Here is a 25,174-nt window from a genome sequence, read left to right as displayed (position 1 = left end):
CTCCCAAGACTCCCCACACCCACTTGCTCCTCCCAGCCTTCCCCTCTTTACCCACTCTCATCCCTTCTGCCCTCACCGCATCCTTGAGCTCTGGGTCAGAACCTTTTATTACTAAGTGGGGGTTAATCATGTTTCAAATTACACACTACATGTTGAGAACAGTGGGTTGTGATTCCTTTATGTGCATTTCCTTACTTGTCTGTAAATATTATTACTCACTGTGCATAATGTGTTGACACAAAAACATCTACAAGTCTCTACTAGGAGTTGTACAGTCTGACTCCCCATTTTTAGACTAGTGGTTTGTCCCAACCAAACAGAACATTTTGTTGCTGGCTTGTTTGTGTTGCACCCTTGAAAAGAACTCAAAAGAAACTCAAATTAGCTTTTGTGCAACTTTATTAAACAAAATCAACGGTTCGGGCATACAGCGTGTGTAGCAGTTTTTTTGTAAAAAATCACCGGTCATGAACTTTCTTTTTTCCCATCATGCATTGCGACATTCTTAAAGGGGTATTATCACGACAGAAATGTATGAAATAAAAAAAATAAAATAGTTTGAGCACATATTTAGCCATAAACCAATTGAATTGTTCTAATTAAATACTAAATCAAATAAATGCTTGCCCAATATGATCAATATACCTATTAAACAATATCACGTTCTTAACATCTTTTCAGGGCTCTACATTTGCAACCAGCTTCTGAATTGAATTCTCCTCTGAGCAGTTTTATGATAAGTTTTTCAATATTACTTTGATCTTAAATGTGTTTATTGAAAAATAAGGGCATTATTTTGTGCCCATAGTAATTCTGGTTATTTCAGGGCAAAACAGATATTTTTAATAATTGAGGTCATGTCTCATTTTGTATTATTTTCATCCTGCCCACCGCTCCAGGCCAAAGTATGAAATCCTGCGAGATTTTGTGAGATTTGAGTTTTTAAAATAGGGCGGGGTCTATTGTTTGGTTTGGGAGAGCATGTGGTGGACAAGGAGTGTAAGGCTGGCTGCTCCAGGGGGGCTTTAAATTGTTGTGATAGTAATCACTTGTTTTTCATTTTTTATTATGATGTGCTTAGGGACATGCTTAGATGTGCCTCTGTTCCAGAACCACTGAGTTAGATGATTGCATGACAGTCTGCAGCGATCAAGAAATGCAGAAGGTTGTTAATCATCCACATATTAAATCCAGGTGAGGCAGAAAGGAAACACTTAAAACATGCAAGGCAGGTGAAAAACTGCACTAAACCTGCTAATGACTGATTCAGTCTGTTGTTTCTTGGATTTGTAACTGGTTAAACTGAACTGGTCTATTATTACTGGTCTGGGATCTTTATCAGCACGTGGACATTTTAAAATGAATTTAATCAATTTATTTGGAAATATTTGCAGTTGATTGAAGATTAAACCAGCTATTTGATGGAAGTTTATTCTGTATAAATTATAATTTTTCCAACTACATTATAAATCACTTTTTGCTTTAAACCTTGATCCTCCCTGAGTTTTATCTTTAGGTTTTCTGATATGCAGCCTTTATTTTAAATATTGATGTATGTTATGTAGGTATGTTATGTAGACCTATCTACATAACAATGTAGATAGGTCTACATTGTTATGTACATAAATGTACATAAAAATAGTACATGAACGATTTTTTTTTATGTTGTCCGTCAAGATGACGACAGTGGCGGAGCCAGAGGGGGAACCAGGGGGGCCAGGGGGCGGAGTCTTTCAGTTTGAACTTTCGCTATTGACTCCATTTCATTTGCGCTAAGAAAAAGAACGATTACAATAGGCCTTCGCAGCACTACGCTGCTAAGCCCAAATAATAAAGAATAAAGAGATATAGGAACTCAAGAGTGTGAATGAATACAACATTCACAATAAAAATTCACACCAGCTTCTTGACCTACAATTTCCAATTTATCTTTATTCTGAGTTGGGAATTGACTATATGACTTTAATTTTAATTCATTGATTCATTTTCTCTAATATTAAACATCAGTAACTATGGTTTGTTTATCATCAAGCACTTCCATCACATGTGATAAGTTTGGCCCTTTTATATTGCAATAAAAGGCTATGTACTAACATTAGCGAGGAGAAGCTGATATCAAACACTTAGATCATGTTTTAGACAGACATCAAATATCAGAACATTGAACACTGACTTCACACATACAATCCAAGCATCAGAGACACAATGACCTAACAGTAAGATCACACACTGACATCAGACAGATAAGTACAACATCATACAATGATATCACACAGGTTTCACTGACATCAATGGCTCACTTACAAATCACTCCTCTACTCTTCTTAGGTTGATGCTTTAGAGGTGAAAGAGCTCCTTTGAATTGTGAGTAAGCTTTGGTCTGACTGGATTCACATATTTTGCTGAACATGCTACAGCTGAGCTGTTTGAAGTGTTAAAACTTACAAAGTTTCAGATTTCTCACCCGCTGTATGATTGGGCTGTAGTTCATCTTATGGACTTTACATTAATCTCACTTAACTCTTTTGCTTTAATAATGACAACTTACTTTCATGTGTTCAATTAACTTAAGTTACAAAGACTAATCCTGTACCAAATAGGGTGCTGTGGTTGTTCAGGGGTAGAGTACAACCCACATAAGGAGACTTTAGTTCTTGACGCGTCTGCCGCAGGTTCGACTCTCAGCATGATGACCTTTGCTGCATGTCTTCCCCCTTTTTCATTACCCACTTTCCTGTTTAAGCACTCTTAAGTCGAGAAATCTGGTATGGATATGTGAGATCGGTCCAGGTATACGCAGAAAAATGGAATAAAGGCCTGAGAAATAACAGTATACCCGATGACTGATTAAATGACGATTATACGTGATAAGTGATTATAAAGTGACAATACACAGGCCAATGAAGAAATGTCTGCAATGTATGATCAAAACATGTATTCTGTACTTTTGATTAAGTGAGTGTTATAATAATGTATACTCTGTACTTCTAATCAGTTGATGTTCTGTACTTATAATCAAGTGAATGATAATGGTTTACATTATGAAAGGCAGAAGGTTGTACTTTTGAGTTAACTACAAATAACATGATTATATAAAGTCAACATGTATTATTAGAAATCATAGATACTAAGGTAAGGAAAAAAAGTACTTCTCACTGAGCAAAAGGCTAGGGACCGAAGGGTGAGTCATCATATGAGGAAGGAGAGGCGAGGGTGCGGCAGGACTGGAAACAGATGGTCAAGGGAAAAAAGGGAACTGCCCCGATGAAAAAGGGAACTGCCCTGATGGAAAAGGGAACTGCCAGATGAAGCAGGGAGGCAGAAATGAGTCATTGGAAACTTGAGAAAGAGCCCGGTATTTTCCACCGGCAGCCCTGCCTTGCAGGACAGCGGGTAATGACATTACGATGGGCAGGTTCCGTGAAAACACAGCACATAAATACTGTTGTACGGGACAGAACGGGGGTTCTTCGTCTGCAGCGCAGAAGCGGAGCCATTAGAGGGAGCTGGCTAAATACCAGCAGAGGATTACACCGAGGGACCAAGGGAAACTTATTCCACGACTTCACGCTGCCTGGAAGGGACGAGCTCCACCCGCCACCAACCCTGGTTCCAGATCCGACTGAATCCTCTGCCTCTACCCAACGCTCTCAACCCCGGTGCAGCTGACTTGGAGAAGAGACGGAGGTCCATCAAAGACAAAGAGTCTACATGTTTAATGGAAAGCGTGAGTCTTCTCTCCGCTTCTCTTCAGTAAAGAGGACTTTGCTCCGGCTGGACAAAGACTCTGACCAAGGACCTCAAAAGATTACAGCTGCCGAGACCAAAAGACCATCGGGTATGAGTTGACCAGCTTCTCCCAAAGCCTCGCTCAGTGAATTTAGTGAAACAGGTTAGGAATAAGAACAAGGAAAGGAGGTGATTAATCCTAGTTGATTTCATTATTTTGCTTCTTTTATAACTTTTGGAAATTAATCTTTTGTTATATGCCCCTGCCAAAGCTTGCTTAATAAAATTATAATTCTAAAATTCTAATGAGAATTGTGGACAGTGAGTTTAATTGTGTCAGTCTTAATAACTGTTGGTTCTCCTAATTGTGGTAAAGTTAACATACATGATTCTAAGGAATGGATGGCTTTATGTTTTCCTCTGGTGAGTGTTAAAATAATGACCTTGGGACTTAAATCTAAGTCACTAAATTTAATCTAGCCGTTAACAAGTGCCGTTATTTTAGGAAGGGAGCTACCGTTAACAGGAGTGGTTGTAGGGGTTATGTCGCTGTGAGTGCTACTCAGCGGACTGCTCCTCAACTGTAAAAGGTCATAACTTTTGGATCGAAGGTAGTCAGAGCTAGACGAGTCCTTTCCGACCCCAGTTTAAACAGACAATTCTCCACAAACTATCGCTAGGGTAAGACCCGAGTTTCTGGGGGTTTTCCGGACCTGTTAGACAGAGAACTGGGCAGTAGTGAGTCCAAAGAGTTGTGAGGAGTGGGCGGGACTTACTATTGGGTAGTAACAGACATGGCGTCCCTGGGTGGGCCGTACGCCTGCATGTCCAAGGGCTTCATGCACGCTCCGCACGACCTCATCCACGTACTCTTCTGGGACCTCCCGTCCTCTGGGAGTAGTGTCCCACTTCTCGGCTCCGACAAAGACAATTTTTCTCTGTTGGACATAGCAGTCCACTTCGTCATTTCCACGCCAATGAGCTCCCTCATGCGTGTGCTCAGATGCTCGACCTTGAGCTCCAGATGAATTTCACCACTTCCTTGTGAAATTACTTACATCTTCTGGACGTACGACCTTGCGTCGTACTCCTCGGTCTCTTTGTCTCCGAGTCGCCTATCCCCCAAAGCCTCTCAGGGTACCTTAGAGCAGGGATGGGTCTAGGCTAGGTTGGCTACTGGCTTCCCTTCTTGATGTAGCTATTCATCCTCAGTGGAAGCTTCTCCCTCGCCTGCACGCTGTACAGTTACTGCAAGGGTCGCGGCTGACAAGCCTCATCAGTCGCTCCCAACTCTATTTCCTAAGAGTTGGTCTCCCAAGTGAGCTATTCAGACCCTCTCGTCTGTTTTTACTGACTTGGTCAAAGTAAGGCCCTCCTACTCATTAGGGTGGGGCCCAGTTCAAGCCAAAGATGGGAGACGGGCGTATGTACCGGAGGTCGGCCAAACCGACTATCAGGTACCACCGGAATGGTCCAGCCGCCTGGAAGACCGAGTTACCCTCGGGGTCGAGGCGACCGTGGGAGAGTGGGCCAATATTCTGATGGCGCCCTCCCGTCCCACGCTGGCGGTGTACAATTCCCTGACTTCTAACTTCAGGATGAACTACATTGGAATCATGCACGACGTAATGCTGAGGCGTCTAAAGAAGGCCGCCTTTAAGCATTCCCGAGAGACTCAGCAAAGGCTGGATGAGGTGTCCGCCGACGAGGAAGAGCCACCAGAAGCCTCAGCAAGGCCGTCGCCACGGAGCCCTGTGGCTCCTGGGAGGGAGCCGATTCCACCGGTTACCACTGGTGCCGGCCAGGATGCCTATGCTGAGCTCAAGAACCTCAGACTGGTGATCAGAAGAAAGAATGGGAACGAAAGCAATGAGGAGTATTTGAAGGATGTCTGGCCAACAGTACTGTCTACCACCACCCGTAAGGAGCTGGATGAGCATGAGCTTTGGATCCCAGTGAAACACGTCCAACGCGTGCTACGGGGCTGTGAGGTATGTGGACAATACAACGCAGGCCGCCGAGGGCAGCGGTTGGAAGGATTGACCATCAAAAGCACAATCCCCTGGAGCTCAATCTGCATGGATGTAGCAGGCCCCATGGATAACAGAAAAGCGAGGTGAGGAGTACCTCTTGGTGCTGATGGACATGGTGTAACAGTGACAGCTGAAAAAGAGCAGGTCTTCCCCTGCAGAGGAACTCCGTTCACGTCACTGAAAGCAGGAAGGCGAAGGCACTTCTCCTTTTCGCCCAGAGAGGGAAAGGGGAAGTTGCAGTTTACAGTGTCATTGAAAACAGGACAGAAAGTTTGGATTAAAGATCAAGATCGGCCTGTAGTCACGGTGATCAAGTTGAAATTCAATGGAATGAATTTTGTGAAGCAAGTACTGCAATGTAAAAAAGTATTACTTATGAAGAAAGGGGTCCACGAGGTCAGTGTTCAAGCCAGTTCTTAGCTAAAGCGAACCAGAACATTGCAAGAATCAAGCATCATGCCATCCTGTGTTAGACTGGCTACTATTACAGGATGATTGCCATTCAAAGAACAACTTCAAGGCTTAGAACTAGGAGGGCCCTGAAGAAATTGGATTATGCTAAAGAAGAACTCCTGTCACAAAAGGATGGATTAAACTGGAAAAGGGACTGAAGTCGTGAGGAAGGAGTGGCGTCAAAGACAACCACCAAGATCAATCCTGCAACAAAGTGTTGAAATCACACCCAACACCTGGAAGCAACCTGTGGACTTCACAGAGTCCTGCCTGACAGAGTCCTGTTGCCTCGACAACTCCAGTAACCCTTTAACGACCCCAGCGATGGAAAAGGATTATGATTATGGATAAAGCGTCATGCTGCTTATGCTTTTTGTTTTGCTCTACTGAACATCCAGAGTTTTTTTTATTTTTAATTGAGGCTTTTTGCCCATCAACCTGTCCCTAAGGAATCTCCCACATTCTGAAGAACCAACGCTTCATTCAGCTGAGGATTTTTTGTCACTATTAAAGGATCAGAGCGACCTGGGTTCTCTTCAACATTCGTCACTTCCTGAGAGACATCAAAACTCCAAGGAGGGGGTGTCAAAGAGCAGTGGAGTTTGAAGACTGCTGAGCCCTTGGTGACAACTGAGAATCTGCATCTTCACATCCCAGGCTGCTGAGGCCTTGGTGACGACTGAGGATCTGCATCTTCACATCCCAGACTGCTGAGGCCTTGGTGACGATGGAGGATCTGCATCTTCACATCCCAGACTGCTGTGGCCTTGGTGACGATGGAGGATCTTCACATCCCAGACTGCCATCTTCTCTTTCCAGGGGATGAGGACGCAGACCTGCAAGAGGATGTTGGGTTCCCAGCATGTGAAAGGTCTGACCTCGCGGAGGGGGTGTCGAGAAAAGTCGAGCTCATCCCACTTCCCCATGCTGGAGATTTTAGTTTAATAGTAATAATAAATAAAATTACCTTAAAATTAATGACATAGGTGACATCAAGACCCAACAATAGAGTCAGACTGTAATAAAATGAATCTGGTTGTGTGTGTTGTTATTGTGTCCTGCAAACTTTGCTTTAATTCTACTTTTTTATATTTAATCATAAAAAATCATAGTCAGGCAGAAAGAAAGTCATGAAACAGGAAAAGCTGATTTCCTTAATAAAGGGGAAGTTTCTGTCTTGCATCAGGCTAAAAATAGTTCAGACCATTCCTTATTTTAAAGCATTAAAGGTTTTTAAAGAATAAAATCTAAACATTTTGAGAGATTGGATAAAACCCACAGTAAAATACTTAAAATAATGACTTATCATTATGCCAATAATTAATATTGGTTTAACCAGTGGTTGATGTTGATTTGATTATAAGAATATTTACACTTACTCTTACACTTGTGGAAGTACTTAAAGGTGAAACAAGTAACTGTAATTTGGTATCAGATAATTACAATAATGGATTATTATTGGGTTCTTTTCAGAAATGTCTGTAATAACTCACCTTATGATTATAATAAGAGTAACTAATAAGTTATGGTTATTATAACATTATAAATGAATGTTGAATCAGATAAACTAAAAGGTTATAAATGTGATTTTGACATTGAACTTGAAAAGGTGTAAAATGTTGTAACTGTAATTAAAGGTCACTGATGTTGTGTAGGAGGTAGATGGTAGGTGGAAGGACAGGGCAAAAAGGGGAACTGATAGGATAGCGGAGGACTAAGGCCTTATTGCTAAACTTCAAGAAAAGGTTGGGCAGGAAACAGAGGTAGGAGGAACTACTGAGCAACTTGGGGACATTAGAACAGACATCAGGTCATGAGGTCTCCAAAGTGACGGATATGAGATCATCTGTCCAAGCAGTCAGCCAATGAGACAGGCACAGCAACAAAGCTAGCCAATGCAAACGCACCAAAGGGTGGATAAACCCTTTATAAGGTGGGTGCAACAGAGGAATCTTTGGTTGGATCCTTCAGGCAGCTTCGAGCCAAGACGGAGATGGACAAAGAACTCTGCAGCTGAAGAAGAGCCGGGGCCACAGAACCGAAGACTGTTCTGCACATGGGGACCAACCCGTTAGCCCCGCAACATGTGGCTTCAAATCGCACTTCTCTCAACAGCTGGGTTTAGACCCCCAAAGACAAAGACCAAGGCAAAGATGAAGATAAAGATGAAGATAAAGACAAAGGCAAAGAACAAAGGCAAAGAGGAAGAACTGGTGTGTTCCTTCCGTGGGACCAGAAAGATCGTGAGACGAGGAGAAGGGAGCTACAGAGCTGCAAGACAAGAAGCTGAGGACCGCTACGCGCATGAGGAAGTCACCCTGAGGCCCGAGACCTGCTGCTCTAAGTCAGTACTCTTCCTGTACTGGGAACCTCCTGCTGCTGCAACACCTTCTTCATCATCAGGCCAGTTCTGGGGTTCAAAATGCCAAACTCTGTCCGTCTCTCTCAAAGTTTCCCTTTTTTAGCTCTCAGTGTCAGCATTAGGGAAAGATAGGCTAGATTATTGATTTTACTTATTTGATTATTTCTGCTAGTGAATTAAGCTGTACTGACTCTTGCAAAAATTGCCTTACTAATAAAATAATTAGCATTTAAGAAAATCTAAAAGATGTTGTGGACATTCAATTAATGAGTCACCTTAAAGTTCTTTGATGGTTGTGAAATAGCTATGAAGTTTGATTCTGGGAGGAAAAAGTAGAAATGTTTTATAGGTTGCTTTTAGCCAAAACTAAAATAATGACCTTGGGACTTAACTCTAAGTCACTAAATTTAATCTAGCCGTTAACAAGTGCCGTTATTTTAGGAGAGGAGCTACCGTTAACAGGAGTGGTTGTAGGGGTTATGTCGCTGTGAGGGCTACTCAGCGGATTGCCCCCCAACTGTAAAAGGTCATAACTTCTGGATCGAAGGTAGTCAGAGCTAGACGAGTCCTTTCCGACCCCAGTTTAAACAGATAATTCACCACAAACTATTGCTAGGGTAAGACCCGAGTTTCTGGGGATTTTCCGGACCTGTTAGACAGAGAACTGGGCAGTAGTGAGTCCGAAGGGTTGTGAGGAGTAGGCGGGACTTACTATTGGGTAGTAACAGACATGCTTTAGAGGTGAAAGAGCTCCTTTGAATTGTGAGTAAGCTTTGGTCTGACTGGATTCACATATTTTGCTGAACATGCTACAGCTGAGCTGTTTGAAGTGTTAAAACTTACAAAGTTTCAGATTTCTCACCCGCTGTATGATTGGGCTGTAGTTCATCTTATGGACTTTACATTAATCTCACTTAACTCTTTTGCTTTAATAATGACAACTTACTTTCATGTGTTCAATTAACTTAAGTTACAAAGACTAATCCTGTACCAAATAGGGTGCTGTGGTTGTTCAGGGGTAGAGTACAACCCACATAAGGAGACTTTAGTTCTTGACGCGTCTGCCGCAGGTTCGACTCTCAGCATGATGACCTTTGCTGCATGTCTTCCCCCTTTTTCATTACCCACTTTCCTGTTTAAGCACTCTTAAATTAAGTCTTCCTGAGCAAAAAAAAAAACTTTTAAAAGAGAGATCCTTTATTAGTTTACCTATTTGAAATAAACTAAATGATTTGAGTAAAACATTGTTTGACAAATTTGAGTAAAACATTGTTTGACAAATTTGTAAAGCAAATTTGTCAAGTCAAACCAACTTAATAAATTAAGCTGGATAAACTTAATTGAATTACTTGTTACCAAGAGAAGCAAAGTAAAAAGGTCATTAAGGAAAAGATTTGTAACTTTTAAGTTAGAGTGTATTTAGAAGACACTGTAAAAAGAGTATTAGGCTGCAAACTAAGAAGTTTGCAGCCTAAAATATTTAGTTTAAAATTACTTAAAAGTCGGAGTTGACTTTCTGTAGAATTAAGTCAGAGATTTTAAATGTTTATTAAAACAAAATAAATTATTTGAGTAAGAGTGACTTAAATTTGCCATGTTAAAGCCCCTTATGACTTAAGTTATAAAAACTTAGCAAATTGAATTGGATAAACTTAATGAATTGAGTTGGATGATCATAATAAACTGAGGTGGTCAGACATAGAATATGAAACTGGCATATAAATCAATTTATTTTTAGTAAAGTCAAAGTAAAAAGTTCCTTTTAAGTTAAAGATTTGTAACTTAAGTTAATTGAACACAAAAAAGTAAGTTGCCATCACTAAACTAAAAGAATTAAGTGAGATTAATGTAAATTAGCCCACAAAATGAACTACAGCCCAAAAACCCTTTTTAGAGTCTAACTGCTGTCCCTGGATCTACTTCTCTCCCCCCTCTGTCTTATCCATCCATTCATCCATCCATCCATCCATCCATCCATTGTCCAACACGCTTATCCCTGGAGGAGTTGTGAGGGTGCTGGTGTCTATCTCAAGTAGTCAATGGATGACAACACTGAACATATAACACTTGCATTATACAGTGATTAGTATACAGCTTATTAACAGTGCAGATTTGCTCAAAATACTTCAACATACACCCATTGTACAGGAGCACGTTGCACGTTGTCAGACGTCTGCTTCCATCATCTGACAACTCCCTGGATCAAGCAGCCATCCCACCCTGCCTAAAATCAACAACAATAATCACTGTGCCAAAGAAATCTCCCGTCAACAATCTAAATGATTATTGGCCGGTAGCCCTTACTGAGAATGATATCTGAGACATATGGGGGCATGTCTCAGATATAATTTGGGGCATATGGCATCAAAGATCATATGCCCTGAGACAACAGCCCTCACCAGTTTGGACATCGTGCAAATTAACATCAAATAACTATATAATTTCTACGACAAAAACCATGGTTTATCATCATCGGCTAATGAGAATCAAACAAAACTCAGTTTTAAACAGCTGACAGAATGAATTGAGTATGATCTAAAAGAAATTAAAAAGTGAATAGATGGGAAAAAAACATGAATAAAGTGCAAAGTGTAAAAGTCAGATCTCGTTAGATGAAGAAAAAGAGAGACACAATGGCTTTTTAAAACATGATGAGAAAAAGGCCCTTGAAGTGACTGAAAGCCAGGAAATGGAAAAGACAAAGATGATGTGCAAAGAGATAAAGGAGCTACAAAGTAGGGCAGAGATGGGGAGAGCTTCTGATCCGATGACAGAAAGAGGAGTACAAAGCTGGGTCACTAAAATAAAATGGTGAGATACTAAAGAGTCGGGAGCAATGATCCAGGCTGCCCTTACAGAAAATACCCACACATCTCACAACTGAAAATATACACTTATGTTTCATTCTGTGTTTGTAAACTCAAAATGTACTAGAACATTAATAGAAGGTGTTCTATAACTAAGCTTTCAATATTTTAAAGTTTGTCACATCTTCAGTTTACTTTGAGGCTCTTAAGTAGAAACAAGCCTGGACACAGTAGGCAGAATTAAAGTGTTTATTTGTAAATGGCCTTTATGAAGTCTGCAGTACCCCAAAGTGCTGCAGGCTGCATTGAGTCATTCATACATTTATTCACACATTCACACCTTTATAGCATTAATGTGGCAATGCGGCCTTTTTGAGTTATTTTCATGTTTTACTTTTATATTTGCTGTTTTGGATTTATTTTTCTTTGCTGTGACATTTTGAAATTATTAAATTTTGCTGTTTGCTTTTGAGGCTGGAATTTTTATTCCTAGTTTAACTAAGTGGCACTGCTGATCATTACATTTTCCGTTCAATTAAAATCAATAGCACCTCTTGGTGACCACAGTAAGCTACATAGTAGCCACATTTCCCTGGGGACAATTATCCAAAAAACATCATGACATTGAATCCAGTTAATAGAGATTTAAGTACTGTACTTTCCTCCAAATGGGGTGTTCTTAGATATGATTTTTTTTTCTAAATACTGACAGTGTCACACTGCCACAGACATTTAGAAAAATGCTCTTATAAACATGTAATAAGCACATATAAATACTTTTAAAAAAATCTTGACTTGATTCTGAACAATTGAGATACATTTCTAAACAGTTAAAAAATTCTGCCCTACATTTGCTTTGCAAATCAAGACATTTTGTGCCTGACCCATTTTAACATTTTCCTCTCAGACACGCACATGAACAAATGCATATTACAACATGTATATTAAGAAGACGTGCAGCTATTTCAATCTACCATTCACAGCCACAAGACATAGGATGCTGAATTCTGCATGGGCAGATCACATGGGACTGATCCTGACACCGTATCATGCTTCACAGGCGTGATGTCATTGGCCTCGGAGGACAACAAGGCTCTGCAGCTTTTCTGAACTCACTCAGCAGAATCTTCATATCAAACACTTATTCTATTTCATCAATCCCAAGCCATCATTCTGCACTGAAAGTATGTGATTGTCTTATCTGCTGGAAGCCACAAATTTAATATTTGTTTCTTTTTAGACATTGAGGAATAAAAGATTTCTGAAAGAAGATCTCATCTCAGAGAGATTGGGTTAGTACCAATCAGTCATTGATACATTGTGGACTCTGTTATCAATATTAAAACTGCATTTTAAAAGTTGGAATATTTTTGAAGGTTGCAAAAGGACAGGACATAAAACATCTCTGTCCTCACTCAACTGAGCTCCATTCAGAAAAAGAACAAGAAATCATCTTCATGCAAGCAGAGCTCTCCCAGTAAATTTAATGTTTTATTCATAAGCCTTTCTCTTCATTATTGTCAGCTTTCCTCCTCACTGACAAAAGTCTGTATCTTCCTCCAAAATATGAATAAATAATGACTAGAAGTGACGTCTTAAATAAATAAATAAATAAAAAGCACTGGGTCTGGAACTGAACCTTTAACATTTAGTTCAAAATGTTCCGCTTGGTGTGTGCAGCATAGCTACATTTCACTAGAAAGAGGGGGAAGACATGCAGCAAAAGTCAACAGGCTGGGAATTGAACCTGCAATGACTGTGTTGAGGACTGTTCTACCACTAAACCTCCATAGCACCCTGGTTGGTACAGGATCTGTCCCTGGTGAAGCTTGAATCATGACATCAGACGTAGGATACGAACGCAGCATTGAACTGAATTGTTTCACGTAAAGTCAAAGTAAAAAGTGCCTTTAAATTAAAAATGTGTAACTTTTAAGTTAATTGAACACATAAAAATAAGTTGTCATAATTAAAGCAAAAATAATTAAATGAGATTAATGTAAATAAGTCCATAAGATGATGTACAGCCCAAATACACTTTTTAGAGTGTGCTCTAAAAAGCATATACTTTTTTTAGAGTGTATCATAATATTAAATTTTTTTTATTATATTGGCATGCCACCCTGATACTGCTAATGCTTTGAAATATAATATTGTTCTTTGCCAGATGGTCTAACGTGGTCAAAATTAAAGAAAATGTTTCTGTTTCTGTTCTGCAGATGCTGTTCCACGGTCCCTGATGTGCGCTTAGCCATCAGACGGAAGTGCAACAATGAGCACTTCAGTCGAAGCAAAAGGATTTAAGTTCATGTTCAAAGTGAAACTTTCATTTATTGTTTCTGTTTTTTTGAATGACAAATGTCACACTGGAATGTTCATGTTTATTGTGTTAAGTGTGTTAATTGTTTGTTAGTGAACTATTAATATATTTACAATACATAAAGTTGTGAATAAAGTATCCTGTAAGCATGTCTTTAATAAAAGAAAATATTGCTTTTACCAGAAAGTGTGTGGTTCCTTGTGTAATGTATCTTTCAATATTATTGTAGCCTAGCACAATTTCAGTACTGTAGTGTGGTGAAGCATGTAATGTACAAAATGGAAAAGCAGAATAATGGAAGACATTGATAAGTAACTAAAGTGTACTTTGTTAGCAATTATAATAAACCAGTTTAATTGGAGCATACTCTGAACACAGTACTAATATATAAATTATATTATGCTGACATTTAGAAGACATAAGTATATTTCAAATGTAATTTGTTCACAAAAATAGCACACTTAAGATATACTAATCAAGCATGTTTACATTACATAAAAAGCCATATACTTAAAGTATACCAAGTATACCTTTAGTAGTTCCAAAAATGCATGTGGTACTTAATGCACTTCAAATTGTGATTTTCTAGTATTTAAATACAATTAAAATACACAAAGTACAAAACTAGGTGTTCCAAAATAACACGCTTCAAGTTAAATTATCCTAAGCAAACTTGAAGTGTACTGATGATTAATCTGAATTCAAGTATGCTCAAGTATGCAAAAAATTGTACATACTTAGTTTTTTTTTTTCACCAACGCAGTGAGATCCTGTTGTGAGGATCATTTCATGTCTGTTTCCTTAGGAGCACTAGAGACTGGTTGTTTCTGTGATCCCAAACAATACTGAAAGAGATGCATGATGTAGTAACCTCTAACCACCTATGATTAACTTGGAGCTAAATTTGATACTATAAGGGTAAAAGGGTATAAATGTAATGGTATTAGGCTCTGTTGGACTAATTTGATCTCATGTGTATAATTGCATTTCAAAGCAGGTACTTAACGATGTCTTACCGATTTAGTCAGGTCTGACAGAAGAAGATTTAGATGCTGCTGCTGAGTCCGTGGCGCCAACCTGACGCCTGACTTAACAGAAGATTGATCTAACCTTCTTCTCAAATATTCCTGAAAAGCTTGCATAGCGGTTTAGCTTGACTGCGTAAAATGACGTAAAACAATATTGGAGTGTTTTTGTCTGGGTATGCAGCTTAAGATGAATTGAAATGGAAATGACTGAGAAAGATTATTGAATCATTTATGAGTTGAGATGAGCCAAAAGTATTGCACAAAGTTAGTATGTCCTCAAGCCTTTCCTGACTTCTGCTGCAAATTTAATCTTCTCTATTGTAGCGTAGCTATTCTCATAGTGTTTAAAATAAAAAGACACTGGTATTCTAATTAACATGTACAAATTTGAGTTACAATATTTAGAGCTTTACATCTTTTGAATTTTGAAAGTTCAGATGCTACAATCTTAAGAATAAAATAAAGTTAAGGAGTAATCCTACTGGGAGCAGATTCACAAGATGTATCTGTCATATTAAAATGAACAGGAGTAAAACACTAGAGCAGGGGTGTCAAACTCCAGTCCTCAAGGGCCGCTGTCCTGCAACTTTTAGAAGTGCCTCTGCTGCACCACACCTGAATAGAATAATTAGGTCATTAGCAAGGCTCTGGAGAACTGAGGAGATAATTAAGCCATTTGATTCAGGTGTTTTGTACCTGTGGCACATCTAAAAACTGCAGGACAGCGGCCCTTCAGGACTGGAGTTTGACACCCCTGCACTAGAGGTTACAATTTACTATGTTACAATTTTTTTTTCCACATATGAAAACTTTACAATTGCAAAGTTTTACTTGATGACTATTTAGAACAGGGCTCAGCAACTCCAGTCCTCGAGGACCACTTTCCTGCAACTTTTTGCAGTGTCAGATTTCCCTTGTAGTCAGCAGTGCAGCCATGTAGATCCATTCAGTAAGCAGGGATTCTGTTTCTCTGCATCATTTGTGTGTGAAATCCAGATTCCTTCATCAATGGCAGAAATGCAGGAAGAAATAACTCTGATGAGAAAAAATTTAACCTTGATGGTCCTGATGGCTTCCAACGTTACTGGCATGACAAGGAGATCCCACCTGAGATGTGTTCTACACGGCACAGTGGTGGGGGCGCCATCAAGATTTGGGGTGTGTTTTCCTTCAATGGAACAATGGAGATTCAGGTTGTGCAGGGGCATCAAACAGCAGCTGGCTATGTGGAGATGTTGCATCCCTCATGACTGAGTGCCCTCGTCTGTGTGGTAATAATTGGGTTTTTCAACAGGACAATGCTGCAGTTCACAATGCCCACCTGACAAAGGAGTTCTTCCAAAAGAATAACATCACTCTTTTGGACCATCCTGCATGTTCCCCAGATCTAAACCCAATTGAGAACATTTGGGGATGGATGGCAAGGGAAGTTTACAAAAATGGACATCAGTTCCAGACAGTGGATGCCCTTCGTGAAGCCATCTTCAACACTTGGAGCAACGTTCCCACTAGCCTCCTGGAAACACTTGCATCAAGCATGCCTAAACAATTGTTTGAAGTCATCAACAAGAATGGTGGAGCTACTCGTTACTGACACTTTGATTTCTGTTTTGGGGGGTTTTTGGGTGTTTTTGAGCTATGGTCTTAAACTTTTGATCAGCTGAAAAAAATCATGTTTGAGTGTAAATGCAGTTTTCAATTAATTCCCCTCAAAAGTTTTAGTCTCTTACGCTGATTTCTTCTTTTAACATTGTGAAGTTCTACTTAGAACCTTCTTAAGATCCAATAGTGCAATATGCACATTCTTGCAGTTTTTAACTGGCCTTAAGATTTTGATCAGGAGTGTACATCACTCCAGTTAAATTGCATCATTTTAACCCTAATATTCCTGACACTTGCATTAAATGTACTTCCGAAAATGGTTCTTTATTTCATTGTATGTGGGCATGTCCTCGAGTGTTGGCTTTTTGGAAGAATGTATTGCTTGTGATTGGTCAGATGATTGGTAAAAAGGCTCCTTTGAATTCTAAAATGTGCATCTTGAATATTTATCCTGAAGACTTTGTTATCCCAAACAACTTGAGATCCTTACTTAATGTCTCCTTTTAGGAAGCTAAACACTGTATTGCATTCTCTTGGAAGAAAGGGACATTATGTGGAGGACATTATTTTATTATTATTATTTATCTATTCCCCTCCCCTGTGTGTGTGTACTTTTGGTTTTTGACTGGTCTAGGTCTACATTTTAAGTATTTGTAAGTGAATATGTGTATGTTTCTTGTTCTCTTGTTAAAAGCAATAAATATATGTTTAAAAAAAATAAAAATAACCTACAGTATTATTACTGTATTGTTTTTACTTTTAAAATAAATATTTCCCCCAAAAAAGTCTATTGTTACAACCAGGGCCGGCCCAAGACATAAAGTAAACTAAGCAGCTGCTTAGGGCCCCAAGGCCACTAAAGAGTACTTCAGTGGAGCTGATGTTCTTTTTTTTTTTTTTTGTAATAATTTCAAAATTATTATTTTATTGATAAAAAGAAGAAAAAAATTGCTCTTGGGGGCCCCTGGTGGTAGATACCACACGCTTCGCCGGTAATATGAGCTGCTGTGCAATGTGCGGTGCGCATCCAAACGTTCAAAGCTCCGTCAGAAGTTAAGTAAGCAAAACAATGTCTCAAAAGAGGACTTATCCTTCAGGGAGGGAGAAAAGAAAGAGGAAGAATATAAAAAAGCCAAGATGAAGGTCTGTTTTAATGTGCCTTGGTAATGTAATGTGATGTAACAGATTAGTAAAGCTACTAATAGAAAATTAGCTTGATAGCGACCTGGAACGGTCCAGTTCAACAGCCAAACATTTATGCTAGGGTCTTTGTGTGAAACTGAGTTTCAACTTTAAATGAGTTGATTCACCTACTTGGATCTGTAAATTTCTGAGATAGTTTTTGCTTAAAAACACTTTGTTTGATAACGTTTGATAACAATAATAAAAACTTCTCTGTTTGACATATTCTAGCAAAATGTTTTTACGTCAGGCTACATGGATGAGCTAGATGGGGACATGCTTGCTGCTGAGCATAATTATTTTGTGGCTAAAACATTATTTTTACATCAACTTATCTGAAACTTCTGTTAAAATTATTTGAAGGCATAGAATCAGTCCAGTACCAATCCACATTCCAGGGTAGAAAGACTCACCTGGTTTAAATGAAATTGTTAGATATTGGAGTTACACTTTAGAGAAATTTATTTTATCAAAGAATGTCATGAATATGTGTGTAGGGCTGCACCGATTGCAGTTTTCTGGCTGATCGCCGGTAACAGATCTTTAAAAAGCCTGACCTGCTGATTTTGATTTTGGCTGATATTAATCTTTTTTTGTCTGAAATGTCGCTAAATATAGCAAGAAAGTCACTGAGTTGGCAACAGCGGGGTGAATGTTGTTAACTGCAAATGTGCAGACCTGACCTGGTGGGCCAGTCTGTCAGTCACACCTCTCACTGTAGAGCAGAAGAGGACAGAGACTGATTTTTAAACCTTTGCTGACAAAGATAAGATTAGGGGATAAGATCAGCTTCACATGCTGATCACGATTCTCCAAAATTAAGGACATCAGTGCCCAGAAATCAACTGGTTCATAAATCAGTTGGCCAATACATGTATCCTATATTATGCATGTATATAATGTAAACTGCAATGCCAGAGATGCAATCAGTTTATAGCAGGTGTGTGAATGATCTAATGATCGGACTGCTGATTGCAGTCAGTCAACATTGTTGGCAGAACTAGAGGGCCCCAAAACCACATTTCGCTTAGAGCCCCATGGAGGCTCGGGCCAGCCCTGCCTAAGTGAAAAAAAGTATATTTTAATATATTTCAAACATACTTGCATTTATGAAAGTACATTTTAAGTATACTAAGAATTAAGTGTACTACCTATAAATATAGATGAAGTATACTAAAAGTAGGCTTGGACCAATTTCGAAATTATAACTTTAAACATACTTGAATATAATTGTACCAAAATACACTTTTAAGAAATATATTAAATAAAAGTATACTTTAAATGAACAAAATATGCATTTGCCCAAGTGTAAATATACACTTACTCAAGTGTGTATTTAAAAGATATTTAAAATGTATGTAAAAGATATTTTGTGTATATTTTAAAATATAGAAAAATATATATTTTTTAAATTCACCTCTTTAAATTATTAATTTCAGTATGTTTTACATTACATCTCAGTGTATATTTTAGACTAATAAAGTATGCCTTTTTTATTTCCTTTATTTAACCAGGTGAACCCCGTTGAGATCCAAATCTCATTTTCAAGAGGGACCTGTGCAGAAGTCTGCAATACACACCAACCTGGTTACAAAATAAAACTAATTAATACATATGCACAAGTATGCCTTTTAGGCATCTAAAAAGTATGCCTTTTTAGGTGCCTTAATAATCTTTTACTATTTTTGTTAAAATTGCAAAGAATAAAAAAATTATAATCCTGATGTAATGTTTAACAAAGTACCCAATCCATTTTCAGATGTATGGACCTTACCACAAGGGCCGCGTTTCATTGGCTAATGCCCATTTTACGTCACAGCGCAGCTATCACGTCTGTTACCGTCTCACAAACGCAAGCTAATGTACATTGTGGATTAGCAGACCGGCATAAAGTTTTTGCGTCAGGACTCGAAAAAGAATGGTTCTCCATCGTCAGTGGGGTATATGTACAGGCGATGTCAGGTATCCTGATCGTATTTGTGGAACTAAAATTTATAGATTTCCAAAATCTGAAATGGAATGCCTTGCTTGGATCAAAGCCAGCCTTCCAAGAATAGGCGTCAGTGATCTTGTCCACAGCTATATTTATGCTGAGGGTGTGAGGGTCTGCTGTTTCATCATCGACCGGTAGCATTTAGCTGCAATGCGCACAATCTTGGAGGCATCGTGTGGCTCAAACACCTTGATGTCATCCAAAAAAGATGACATGAACTTGTTGGTTCCCCTGTCCATTGTCGTGGCTGATATTTTTTGAAAATCCGGCAGAAATGCTACACTAATCGACTCAGAAATGCTCTGCAGAGAGTCAGTCGAAATGAAATTACACATAGAAACGAAGCACCGCGAGGCTATGTTTGTGAGACATGCAGTCACGTGAGACGTTCGAGGGGCGTTTCTGGGCATAGCTTGGTAAGGTCCATTAAGATCTATTAGTCAACGGCATTAGCTCCAGTTCATACTTCAGACCAGATGGTGGCGGTATTGCACACTTTCATCTTTTTTGAAGAATGCCATAAAAAGAAGGAAAGCCTTGAAAGCCAGTTACAGACGCTGTTCAAATTCGCCATTTTTACTCTCATAATATTGCCTTAAAAGTAGAGGGGGCCTTGATAATAGTTAGTAATTTTGGCAAATTCAAGCTGGTGACGTCCTAGTCCCGACTTAGACGACATCACAACAGGACAACAACCGATGGAAACAAAATGTCAGTCACAAAAGGAGCCCGAAGAGATGAAGGCTGCTAACGTGTTGCTAGCTAGTGGTAAGTTTGCTTATTAATTATCTTTGTTTAATTGTAAACAGTGCAATAAAGATATATAAGTTACATTGGTTTCAGAAATAATTATTATCAATTTTATTGTGCTTTTTATGATTATTACTATAACAGTCATTGACGTTATAACTGCATGGAGGCTTTGTTTGTTGCGACTTAAGCAATGTTCTGGCGGAAAACAACAGATGACACCACGGCGGTCCAAAAAGGCCGAACTCACGGTAAGAAAGCTTTTATAAATAGTGAGCGCGTGCAGTGTGCTCACTTGCTTTGTTTGTTTCTTACAGAAAGCAGTCTGTCGTTTTCTTAATGCCGAAACAAGTATAGGGTGAGATTTTGTATTGTAATCTCTATTACATGTGATGTTCTGAACTCTTAAAAATACTCGCATCTTCTTTGATTTTTTTCAAACCTGAAAAATGGCCAAGCCGTACCAGCCAGGCCTCAGACCACGGTGCAGAGGAGCTCTTACGGAGTCCACCAGGACGAAGAGAAATTCAGTAAGTTATGATTTCACATTTAGTGAATAGTGAACACTTGCATATTTGTAAGGAAATCTGATTTTCTGGTTATTTTATTTATTTTGTTATAACGCAGTACAGCAAGGCAGAGTGTGGAAAGCAGTAAAGATCTACAAAATGGCGGATGGAGGACGGACATGAGGACGAAGTATAATGGTTGGTTGAGAATAATTTTAACTTATTTACTTATGTATTTTTGAGAAAGCGATATATTTGCTACAATATTTTCTTAATTTTACATTTATTTTTACAGACACTCCACAGAATGGGAGTCACATTTGTGTCAATCAGACTCTTCAGGAACTTTCTGATGTCCATGATGAGGACAGAAATGCAACTGTGTGTGAGTATCTACTATTTTAGAATGTTGATTATATTTTATGCTTCAATATTGTTTATGTACTTAATGTAATTATGCTATTTATTGACAATGTCCTGAACACAGCAGAAGTTTGATCATGTTTGGACAGAAAAACACTGCCAGATGGTCCAGAAATGGACAAGCATTTATGTCTTATTTTATGTGCAAACAGTAAAAAAAATAAAATGAAATAAAGAAAAAAAAAACTTCTTTGTCTCTTTTATGTTCTTCATATATGAACATGTTGCGTATAAGCAAAATCAAATGAATATATTTTAATACAGCATTTATTATTATATAGATTTTTAAAAAATACAGCATTAAAATATTAATGATTGGGGCGGGGTTTATTTATAAAGACATAAGTGCTATCCAATGGGCACACATCAACCAATCAATCACATGTCAATGATAACTGATGTCATTGTTTTTTATCCAATGACAGAATCCACGTGGGTTTGCTGAAGCGCCTTTGCATATGCTAGGCTATTTGTATGCTAAGTAGAGTCATTAACACCCCCCCCCCTCTCCCCCGCACCGCCACTCCCCCCCTCCAAGGATTCCGCAATTGACAGATTTCGACTCCCGTGAGTGAAAATGTAGACTGTCGATTGCTGTCGACATTTGTCGCTGACAAGCTGAGTTCGCGTCAGAATACAGGGTCAAAAATCCCACTTTTGGTCCAGTTCAACTTTCTTCCACCTTTCAGTGTCTCATGTTTGGTGCACCCTTGCAAAGTCCTAACGGGCAATTTTGTGGCGTTGAAGAAGATGTGGCCTTTGAAGACATTTTTTGTTTCTGAAGCCCTTCTCTCGCAGATGCAGTCTGATGGTTATTGGGCTGCAGTAAGCACCAGTAATGGCCTTAATTTGGGTAGAGGACCGTCCCGTGTCTTGATGGACAGCCAATCGGATCCTGCGGCTCAGAGCTGGTGAAATTTATTTGGGTCTACCACTTGACTTTTTTGTTCCATAACCCTCAGAATCATTTAAAAAATGCAAAATGAATGACTGTCTTACTGCGTCCAACCTCAGCAGCGATGGCACGTTGTGAGAGGCCTTGCTTATGCAGCTCAACAATCCTACCATGTTCAAAGTCAGTGAGCTTTTTTGCTTTTGCCATCAGGAGGTCTTGACACTGTAAAGACTTGACAGAAAATGACATAGAATCCAGATTTTTGCACAGCTTTTGGCTTTTAAAGACTATGGTCTTAAACTTTTGATCAGCTGAAAAAAATCATGTTTGAGTGTAAATGCAGTTTTCAGAAAATTCCCTGCTCAAAAGTTCTTGTCTCTTGCACTGATTTTTTCCTTTAACATTGTGAAACTCTACTTAGAACCTTCTTAAGATCCAATAGTGCAAAATGCAAATTCTTGCAAGTTTTTGACTGGTCTTAAGATTTTGATCAGGAGTGTATTGCCTAGTCAGTCATTTGTATTGTAATAATTTGGAATTTGTGTTAGCAGATTGTGTATGAATCGAAGTGCAGGCTTCTGACCACTCCTCACTCGGCATGCTCTCTCCCAAGTCCGTTTCCCATGTTTTTAGGATGTTGGCCGAAGATTCTTTACATTTGTCAACAAACAAGGAATAAAGAAGAGACACCTGTCCTATGTCATATAGGTGACTTACAATAATGTCTTCTAATGAAGACAAAGAGGGTAGATCAAGATTATTTTGTTGCTTTCATTAAATGAAACTCTGAACTTGAAGATATTTATAGAAATGTCTTGTAGGAATGTCATGTTTGTTTTTAAGGTCTTCGAATGTCATAAATACTCTCCCTATAAAAAATCAGATATCTTAGCTATCCCCTTAGCAGACCAGAGATGAAGTTAGACCATTGGTTAAGATTTCAGCTTGTGGGTTTGAGTAAATTAGCTTCACCCAGCTAAGAAATTTCCCTCCTATACCAAAGCGTTCCATAACAGCAAACATATATTGCCATTCTATTCTGTAAAAGGCCTTCTCTGCGTCCAGTGACAGAATAGCATTGTCTGGAACTTCAGATTTCTCAAAAACTACATTAAACACCCTTCTGACGTTGTGAAAACCCTGTCTTCCTTGTACAAAACCATTTTGATCAGAGTGGACCATCATGGGTAAAAGTAGAACTTCCTAGCTAACATCATCCATTTTGTTACACCCTTGTCCCTTAGTGGGGTCAGCAGGGGTGCTGGTGCCCATCTCCAGCTAATGTTCTGGGCGAGAGGCGGGGTACACCCTGGACAGGTCGCCAGTCTGCCGCAGGGCAACACAGAGACACACAGGACAAACAACCAAGCACACACACACTCACACCAAGGGAGAATTTGGAGATGCCAATTAACCTGATAGTCATGTTTTTGGACTGTGGGAGGAAACCGGAGTACCCGGAGAAAACCCATGCATGCACAGGGAGAACATGCAAACTCAATGCAGAAAAACCTGGGCCGGGAATTGAACCCAGGACCTTCTTGCTGCAAGGCAACAGCTCTACCAAATGCGCCACTGTGCAGCCATCCTAGCTAACACTTTACACAAAATTTTAACATCATTATTAATAAGAGAAATTGGCCTATATAACCCACATTGGTTAACCCACACAGGTTTACCTTTCTTCAGAAGTAGGGAGTTGATTGCTGTATTAAGTGAGGGAGGAAGAGATCCTTTTTTAAAGGATTCTTGATACATGTCAAGCATTGGAGGTATCAGTTTGGATTGAAAAATTATCAGTTTGGATTGAAAAATTTTATGTATTTCAATTGGAATTTCATCAGGCCGCGGGCTCTTACCACCTTTCATACCGGATATAGCCTCAAACAATAATTGTGCATTGAGCTCAAAATCAAGTGATTTTAAGGATTCGTTATCTAGGGGAGTAAATTCTAATGAACCCAAGATATCAGTTTGTGCCTGGGGAGCCAAGTCTGAGTAGTCTGAGCTACAGAATTTGTAGTAAACATTTTCTTTTGGGTCAGATGTAAACACCCCTTCAGCTGTTTGAATTGAGTTTATTGCTTTATCTGTTTGTTCCTGTTTGATACGCCAAGCCAACAACTTACTGGCCTTTTCACCTTGTTCAAAATACGACTGTTTCAGTCTCATTAAACTTTTAATTGCTTTATTTGTAGATAGCATGTTGTATTTAGCTCATCACCTAAGAACTTCTGTGTTTAGTTGGGTTGAAGGATTATGAAATAATTTGGTTTCTATGTTTTTAATAGATTTCACAAGTTGTTCCAATTCTTGTTTATTAATTTTATACTTGAAGCTGGTAAAACTGATCATTTGACCTCTTAAGAATGCCTTAAAGGTCTCGCATCTCACAGTAGCCGTGGTTTGGTGAGTGTTCAATTCAAAATACATACTATTTTTGTTCGAATAAATTGGATGAAATCTTGGTCCCTAAGCCAAATTGATTGTAGATGCCACTTTGATGAAAAGGAAAGATTAGGAACCTTAAGGCAGAATGACACTGGAGCATGATCAGTTATTAATATACTGTCATGTCAACTATTAGTAATGTGTGCAACTGGATCAGCTGAGACTAAACAGTTATCAATTCTTGAAAATGTTTGGCAAGTACTAGAATAGCATGAGAAAGAAGACTGATTAGGATGCATATTTCTCCATATATCAACCAAATCGAGATCTTTCATAAAGTTAAGTAATTCTTTTCTTGTTTGAGCATAAGAGATGTCTTTGCCTGTAGATCTATCTAGCGTTGGTATGAGCGTACAGTTAAAATCGCCTCCTATGATGTACCCTCCAGGAAGCGACACTATAGACAGAACAGGTGTCTAAAAAAAGCAGGGTTATCATTAATTGCCCCGTAAACATTGACCAAATTTAGTTTCACAGACAGAATCACACATTGTACGATTAGATATCTGCCATATCGATTCTCAGTTACACTGATGAACTGGAATGGCATCGAGCTGTGGATTAGTGTAATTGCGCCCCTCGAGTGTGAGCTAAAGGAAGTAGAAAAAACCCGACCATGCCATCTTCTCCTCACTCT

The 25,174-nt window shown here is 39.0% G+C and overlaps 1 long non-coding RNA gene across 1 annotated transcript; it reads left to right on the top strand.

Moving 5' to 3' along the window:
• The first annotated feature begins 2,582 nt into the window (after positions 1-2,582).
• LOC145551519 (uncharacterized) lies at positions 2,583-4,035 on the top strand. The gene is made up of 2 exons (XR_014087383.1): positions 2,583-3,355; positions 3,386-4,035. It is a non-coding gene; the product is annotated as an uncharacterized LOC145551519 (long non-coding RNA).
• The last annotated feature ends 21,139 nt before the right edge of the window (positions 4,036-25,174 follow it).

Source organism: Poecilia reticulata, chromosome 4, assembly GCF_904066995.2.
Source record: "Poecilia reticulata chromosome 4, P_reticulata-male-v2, whole genome shotgun sequence".
Lineage (NCBI taxonomy): Eukaryota > Metazoa > Chordata > Actinopteri > Cyprinodontiformes > Poeciliidae > Poecilia > Poecilia reticulata.
The sequence above is the reverse complement of the archived record's forward strand: the minus strand, read 5'-3'. Positions and strand labels throughout refer to the sequence as shown.